Raw genomic sequence first — 8,654 nt, 5'->3', positions numbered from 1 at the left:
ATGGCCCACCAAAATGGACTTGGACAATGTATACATAATTGGTAGGAAGATTAGTACTTTTTATAAAGGAAATATTGAAACATTTTTAAAAAGTAAATGAAACATCTAATTAAGTCTAATTTCATGTCACATTACATTGTTAACAAGTCTTTATCTACGTGAAAGAAATCGGAAATACCGTCCATCACTAAAAATTTGACAGAATCAATATAATGTATACAATTTTGTTCACTTAATTGAAACGGTACTTATGTTATCGGTATTTTAGAAACCGGAAATAGAGTAAAGCACCAATTCCGGTTATCGGAGGTTGCCGAAAAATTGAAAATAATCCAAGTATAAGATCCTTATTTATGAAATTTTGTCTACCTAACTGACATAATTCTAATTATAATGTTCCCACGGAAATAGAGTAAAGTACAACTTCCGGTTACCGGAAATCGTTCAAAAAAGTATAAATCCTTCTTAAAAATCGCTCACAAGTTGATACCGGACTAGCTACAAATTTGATATAATACTTATATACAATATTTATATGAAAATCCGCCAACCTAACTGATATGGTACTTACGTTATCGTGTTTACCGCCAAACACGAACAAAATTGCATAACCAAATTTTTCCGGTCCGGAAGGATATAAATAGTCAAATTTTGTCAAAACCTCTATTTGGGTTTTTTGCACTATTTTATATTCCGTTATCCCATAAAGTCAGGAGGTGTAACACGGCGAAAACTAAAAAATTCAGAAATGTTTGCGCACGATTACAAAAACCTCCTCTCCACATTGTATACGAGAAAGTAAAAACGTGTGAGTGCAATTTCTTTTACAATTCCAATAACTACGGGCTCAAAAGGTAGCTATGTTATATTGAGTACGCTAACTTAAACAACACACATCGAATAATATCCACGTGTACAAAGACTGTGTTGGAGACAGGATGTTGAGAGAGGACTGGATCATGTGGGAGGACTAGATTGTGGGAAGGTGGGAGAACCAGATTGTGGGGAGGGGAGGTAACTTGATTGTGAGAGGTGGGGGAACTAGATTGTGGGGAGGTGGGAGTACTAGATTGTGGCGAGGGAAGTAGATTATTTGGAGGTGGGGAACAAGATTGTTGTGGAGGGGAGGGAGCTAGTTGTGGGGAGGGAACTAGTTGTGGGGAGGGAACTAGTTGTGGGGAGGGAACTAGTTGTAGGGAGGGAACTAGTTGTGGGGAGGGAGGGAACTAGTTGTGGGAGTGAACTAGTAGTCGTAGGGAACTAGTTGTGGGGAGGAGACGTGACTGTGTGAGGGAGGGGGAGAACCTGTTGAACTGTTGTCTTGAAACACATACCAGATAAATGAGCAAACACGAGTGGACGCAGCGCGGTGTTTTGATGCCGGGCGTCTGCAGCATGGCCAGGGTATCGATTCCTGACTGCCTAAAAAGGTTTTAAGTCGGATTTAATGAGAGGGGGTGGGTGGAAATGGGTGGTCTCAGCTCTGATTGATGTAGTTTCAATTAGTTTCCAAATGTGAGGATGTCTAGTTCAAGATGTTATTCCCAGGCTCTGGAATAACGAAAGCTCTAAATACAGAAATATTTCGTTGGCTGTTTGCCCACTTTTAAGGCCAAGAGTGAATGTAGTTCCATATATCACATCAGTCATCCAATGCATATGCTGTTGATAATTTTTACATTTCAGCTCATACTAATGATATAATTAAATTAGATTATGAATCTGTTTTTATCTATAACCCCCATTTTTTATCGATTTCGTGATGTATTGATTTTCCCTTAATCAATTGACCGCAGTTGTTCGCGGACGCCTCATCTGCCAGCCTTAATAAAGCGTAATGCCAGATAACATCCAGCATAGCTCTGATTGTCAATCTCAGCTTGTTCGAGGTTTTTTTTTTACCCTGTAACTTTCATTGCTAGCGGTTTTTTCCGGACACTACGGTAATCGCTGGCGATTATTCTCACGAGGTAATAGACAAACCTTACATAGCCCCCCCCCCCCCCGTCCAACTGTTGAATATATCACATAATATTGGTAGGTAATAGACAAACCTTACATAGCCCCCCCCCCGTCCAACTGTTGAATATATCACATAATATTGGTAGGTAATAGACAAATTTTACATAGCCCCCCCCCCCCCCCCCGTCCAACTGTTGAATATATCACATAATATTGGTAGGTAATAGACAAACCTTACATAGCCCCCCCCCCCCGTCCAACTGTTGAATATATCACATAATATTGGTAGGTAATAGACAAACCTTACATAGCCCCCCCCCCCCCCCGGTCCAACTGTTGAATATATCACATAATATTGGTAGGTAATAGACAAACCTTACATAGCCCCCCCCCCCCCCCCCGTCCAACTGTTGAATATATCACATTATATTGGTAGGTAATAGACAAACCTTACATAGCCCCCCCCCACCCGTTCAACTGTTGAATATATCACATAATATTGGTAGGTAATAGACAAACCTTACATAGCCCCCCCCCCCCACCCGTTCAACTGTTGAATATATCACATAATATTGGTAGGTAATAGACAAACCTTACATAGCCCCCCCCCGGTCCAACTGTTGAATATATCACATAATATTGGTAGGTAATAGACAAACCTTACATAGCCCCCCCCCGTCCAACTGTTGAATATATCACATTATATTGGTAGGTAATAGACAAACCTTACATAGCCCCCCCCCCCCCCCCACCCGTTCAACTGTTGAATATATCACATAATATTGGTAGGTAATAGACAAACCTTACATAGCCCCCCCCCCGGTCCAACTGTTGAATATATCACATAATATTGGTAGGTAATAGACAAACCTTACATAGCCCCCCCCCCCCCCCCGTCCAACTGTTGAATATATCACATAATATTGGTAGGTAATAGAGAAACCTTACATAGGCCGCTGTTCCACTGTTAAATATATCACGTATATTTCCCGTTTGTAAGATAAGTGACTGGGTGCAATAGCTAACATTCTCTGAGACTTAGTGCATTTGCTGCAGGCTTATCGAGTCCAGTAGAGCCGTGAGTCTATGGCTCCAGTAGAGCCGTGAGTCTATGGCTCCACTAGAGCCGTGAGTCTCGAGTCCATGGCTCCTGTAGAGCCGTCGAGTCTATGGCTCCAGTAGAGCCGTGAGTCTATGGCTCCAGTAGAGCCGTCGAGTCTATGGCTCCAGTAGAGCCGTGAGTCTATGGCTCCAGTAGAGCCGTGAGTCTATGGCTCCAGTAGAGCCGTGAGTCTATGGCTCCATTAGAGACGTCAAGTCTATGGCTCCAGTAGTGCCGCGAGTCTATGGCTCCAGTAGAGCCGTGAGTCTATGGCTCCAGTAGAGCCGTGAGTCTATGGCTCCATTAGAGACGTCAAATCTATGGCTCCAGTAGAGCCGCGAGTCTATGGCTCCAGTAGAGCCGTGAGTCTATGGCTCCAGTAGAGCCGTCGAGTCTATGGCTCCAGTAGAGCCGTAAGTCTATGCCTCCAGTAGAGCCGTGAGTCTATGGCTCCAGTAGAGCCGTGAGTCTATGGCTCCAGTAGAGCCGTGAGTCTATGGCTCCAGTAGAGCCGTCGAGTCTATGGCTCCAGTAGAGCCGTCGAGTCTATGGCTCCAGTAGAGCCGTCGAGTCTATGGCTCCAGTAGAGCCGTGAGTCTATGGCTTCAGTAGAGCCGTCGAGTCTATGGCTCCAGTAGAGCCGTGAGTCTATGGCTCCAGTAGAGCCGTCGAGTCTATGGCTCCAGTAGAGCCGTCGAGTATATGGCTCCAGTAGAGCCGTCGAGTCTATGGCTGCAGTACAGCCGTGAATCTATGGCTCCAGTAGAGCCGTGAGTCTATCGCTCCAGTAGAGCCGTGAGTCTATGGCTCCAGTAGAGCCGTGAGTCTATGGCTCCAGTAGAGCCGTGAGTCTATGGCTCCAGTAGAGCCGTCGAGTCTATGGCTCCAGTAGAGCCGTCGAGTCTATGGCTCCAGTAGAGCCGTCGAGTCTATGGCTCCAGTAGAGCCGTGAGTCTATGGCTTCAGTAGAGCCGTCGAGTCTATGGCTCCAGTAGAGCCGTGAGTCTATGGCTCCAGTAGAGCCGTCTAGTCTATGGCTCCAGTAGAGCCGTCGAGTATATGGCTCCAGTAGAGCCGTCGAGTCTATCGCTCCAGTAGAGCCGTAGAGTATATGGCTCCAGTAGAGCCGTCGAGTCTATGGCTCCAGTAGAGCCGTCGAGTCTATGGCTCCAGTAGAGCCGTCGAGTCTATGGCTCCAGTAGAGCCGTCGAGTCTATGGCTCCAGTAGAGCCGTGAGTCTATGGCTCCAGTAGAGCCGTGAGTCTATGGCTCCAGTAGAGCCGTGAGTCTATGGCTCCAGTAGAGCCGTGAGTCTATGGCTCCAGTAGAGCCGTGAGTCTATCGCTCCAGTAGAGCCGTCGAGTATATGGCTCCAGTAGAGCCGTAGAGTATATGGCTCCAGTAGAGCCGTCGAGTCTATGGCTCCAGTAGAGCCGTCGAGTCTATGGCTCCAGTAGAGCCGTCGAGTCTATGGCTCCAGTAGAGCCGTGAGTCTATGGCTCCAGTAGAGCCGTGAGTCTATGGCTCCAGTAGAGCCGTCGAGTCTATGGCTCCAGTAGAGCCGTGAGTCTATGGCTCCAGTAGAGCCGTCGAGTCTATGGCTCCAGTAGAGCCGTCGAGTCTATGGCTCCAGTAGAGCCGTGAGTCTATGGCTCCAGTAGAGCCGTGAGTCTATGGCTCCAGTAGAGCCGTGAGTCTATGGCTCCAGTAGAGCCGTCGAGTCTATGGCTCCAGTAGAGCCGTCGAGTCTATGGCTCCAGTAGAGCCGTGAGTCTATGGCTCCAGTAGAGCCGTCGAGTCTATGGCTCCAGTAGAGCCGTCGAGTCTATGGCTCCAGTAGAGCCGTGAGTCTATGGCTCCAGTAGAGCCGTGAGTCTATGGCTCCAGTAGAGCCGTGAGTCTATGGCTCCAGTAGAGCCGTGAGTCTATGGCTCCAGTAGAGCCGTGAGTCTATGGCTCCAGTAGAGCCGTGAGTCTATGGATGCAGTACAGCCGTGAATCTATGGCTCCAGTAGAGCCGTCGAGTCTATGGCTCCAGTAGAGCCGTGAGTCTATGGCTCCAGTAGAGCCGTGAGTCTATGGCTCCAGTAGAGCCGTGAGTCTATGGCTCCAGTAGAGCCGTGAGTCTATGGCTCCAGTAGAGCCGTGAGTCTATGGCTCCAGTAGAGCCGCCGACAGTACAGATGACGTCAATTTATTTAGTACTGCTAGAGGCCAGACGTCACAAGTGGGACAACAAATTGCTCACTGATCAAGGGGGGGGGGGGGCGACTTAGTATTGGTTTGCTGAATGTGGGCGCTGTTTGTATTTATTAGGGCCAACTCATGTTGGCCAATGGATTTTTAGGGCAAGTTGGTATTGGCCCTCTAAATTAGACCAGCGATTTTTTTTTTATCTGAGATTATAGTGACTAGCAGTGGAGACTTTTCATGGCTGGGATGATGGTAGTGACTTGGGGTGAAGTTTGTTTAATACCTGAGATGGTACTAACTTGTGTTGAAGATTGTTTAATACCTGAGATGGTAGTGACTTGTGGTGAAGATTGTTTAATACCTGAGATGGTACTAACTTGTGGTGAAGATTGTTTAATAGAGATGGTAGTGACTTGTGGTGAAGATTGTTTAATACCTGAGATGGTACTAACTTGTGGTGAAGATTGTTTAATACCTGGGATGGTAGTGACTTGTGGTGAAAATTGTTTAATACCTGAGATTGTACTAACTTGTGTATCTATCTCGAGTAGAACGCCCCTGATTCCACTCAGTTCTGATGGGTGCATAGCTAACGTTAGGGAAATTAAGGGAAAATTAATGCGAAAATGGAACTTTACTTTTTATTTATGTCCCAAATGTTAGATTTTCACAATATTAGGTGTCCCAAATCAAAGGTGTCCCAAATATTAGGTGTCCCAAATGTTAGGTGTCCCAAATGTTAGGTGTCCCAAATGTTAGGTGTCCCAAATGTTAGGTGTCTCAAATGTTAGGTGTCTCAAATGTTAGGTGTCCCAAATGTTAGGTGTCCCAAATGTTAGGTGTCCCAAATGTTAGGTGTCCCAAATGTTAGGAGTCCCAAATGTTAGGTGTCCCAAATGTTAGGTGTCCCAAATGTAAGGTGTCCCAAATGTTAGGTGTCCCAATTGTTAGGTGTCCCAAATGTTAGGTGTCCCAAATGTTAGGTGTCTCAAATGTTAGGTGTCTCAAATGTTAGGTGTCCCAAATGTCTCCAGTTAGATGTTCCCAGAATGCCAGTGATCCATCTAGTAAATGTTCTTGCATGTTGTGATGCCACATCAATGTTTAGACTCCCTGACTCTACCATGAATATAGAACCTATCTGAACATCAAAGACGTCTTAGCGTGTCTAAACATAAGAAGTTGATTTTTTTTAAAATCAATGACTCATTTCTTAAAATAAGACCATATCTCCTAGAGACAACTCTATGAGAGAACCTTGAAGCCGTCTCAATATTTGAGTAGCATCAACATCGCGCGCTTGAGTGAACAAAGCTTTGATCCTACCGTCACGCTTGACTAGAGATATCAATCATACCATGAGAGACAAAGTGGTCGCCAACTTGGGACGCACTCACTCATGCACGGTAGTTTAATGCAGGCGGTTCTTTTTTACTCACAGTTAACAACAGTTTTTATTATATCATATAGGCCTATATTTTTATTGACTGTGTAATGTAAACATAGTTTTGTAGACGAGGCTAGCACTCATTAAACTCTACCGTATTAGCATGTCTTCTCATTAAACACGTCTGGCTTATTTACTTAGGGGGGGGGGGGGTTTAAGACTAATGGCGGGTATCTAACTAAGGAGGGGGGGGGGGTAGGGTAATAGAGTGTAGTGGCGGGTTTCTAATCCCTGATTTCCCCGTTATGTATGACTTATGACACTGATTGTCCGTAGTTTTCTATAGTGAGCTCAACACTGGCCTTTCATTACAACAATTTGAGCGACTCCCGTGGTGCCAAGACTACCAATCTCTGCTGACTTATGACTTATGATTTTAATTCTAGGAAACTTGAAAGAAGCTCGCACTAACGTTGCTGATCCTGCCTTGAAATCAATATCGCCGTCCTTTGCTTTCCCGGCCTGTACAAATTGCACCCTCTAATAATTTTTTTTTCTGCCCTCGCTTGTCAATTTTTTTCTGTATGATACTAGCACAAGTCACCGGCTGGGGTGGAGGAATCTAAATGGTTTCTACTTTTTTTTCCTCTATAAAACATACAGAAACATAAAACTTAAGATTTAGCCGTATGTTCCAGCGCTATCTTTCGTGTTGAATTTGTATAAATAAGTCATAGATTTTTCTAGTAGAAGGTATAGGAGCTGTGTAAGTTTGAGTTTTTATTTTACTGTTTCACTCATCACAATGTCGACATCCGTGTCTACTAAAGCCAAACATATAAAGCTAAAATAAGTGTTGTGACCTAAAGCTGGTTTAAATGTCTAGTCAAGTTAACTATTTAGGCTCGTCTCCAGGTGACCTATTGGTGTTGTTTTCTTTTTACCACAGTGTTATTGTTTTTGTTTCCAAAGTATAACATGTATACTTCAAAACTGAAAGTCCTAACATAAGGATGTTTTTACACTGCATGTCTGTAGATTCTAATCCCGACTTTGCCGTGTGACGTCACGGGATCTACTTCGTCACTAAAGCCAAATCCCACTGTCTCTATAAGCGCCTTACATTCAATTATTTCGCTGCTTAACTCATTAGAGCTAATGGTTAGGATGAAGCAAATCCTTTCTTACCTCTGGCTTAACATTTAGTTTTTATGGCTTGCTAAAGAGCGGCAGGATGTGAACAGAATCAAGCGGAAGTTCGTAGAAAATGGCGGATTTTAGACTTGTGTTGGCATTTTTCCTAACACGATGTAGGCGGTTATATTTCACAGGCGTATGAATTACAAGATGGATCAGAGATTCTCCGTCCCTCATCCCCACCCATCACCACACACACACACCCACACAATCCACCCACACACATTCCACCCACACACATTCCACCCACACACATTCCACACACACAACTTTCCACACACACACATTCAACACACATTTCACCACACACATTCCACACACACATTCCACACACATTCCACCCACACACATTCCACACACACATTCCATCCACACACACATTCCACTCACATACATTCCACACACACACATTCCACTAGCACACATTCCACCCCACACACATTTCCCTCATACACATTCCACTCACACACAATTCCATTCACACACATTCCACACACACATTCCCCCCACACACATTCCACACACACCACGAAATACAAGCTCGCCCCTAAAGACTTATTTAAACTCCTTCAGTCGTCACTCTTTTCCTCAGATATTTCTTTCAATCTCTGAGCGCGCTTAAGTGCTCTTTAAATCACCATTGGCAGCTCTTTTCAGGATTCAATCGATCTATCTAGAATTATAGCAGATCTTCTTGAGAGACGGCGGCCTAAATGGCTGGTAAATGTGTGTACAATTAAGAAACAGAATCAGGTACGTTAATGGGAGGCTGGGCGGTATCTAGGTCTTTCATGTAGGACTTGTATCTATGTC

This window comes from Physella acuta, unplaced genomic scaffold (assembly GCF_028476545.2).
Source record: "Physella acuta isolate Inbredline_101_S28 unplaced genomic scaffold, ASM2847654v3 ptg001631l, whole genome shotgun sequence".
Taxonomy (NCBI): Eukaryota; Metazoa; Mollusca; class Gastropoda; family Physidae; genus Physella; species Physella acuta.
Note: the sequence above shows the minus strand (reverse complement) of the source record.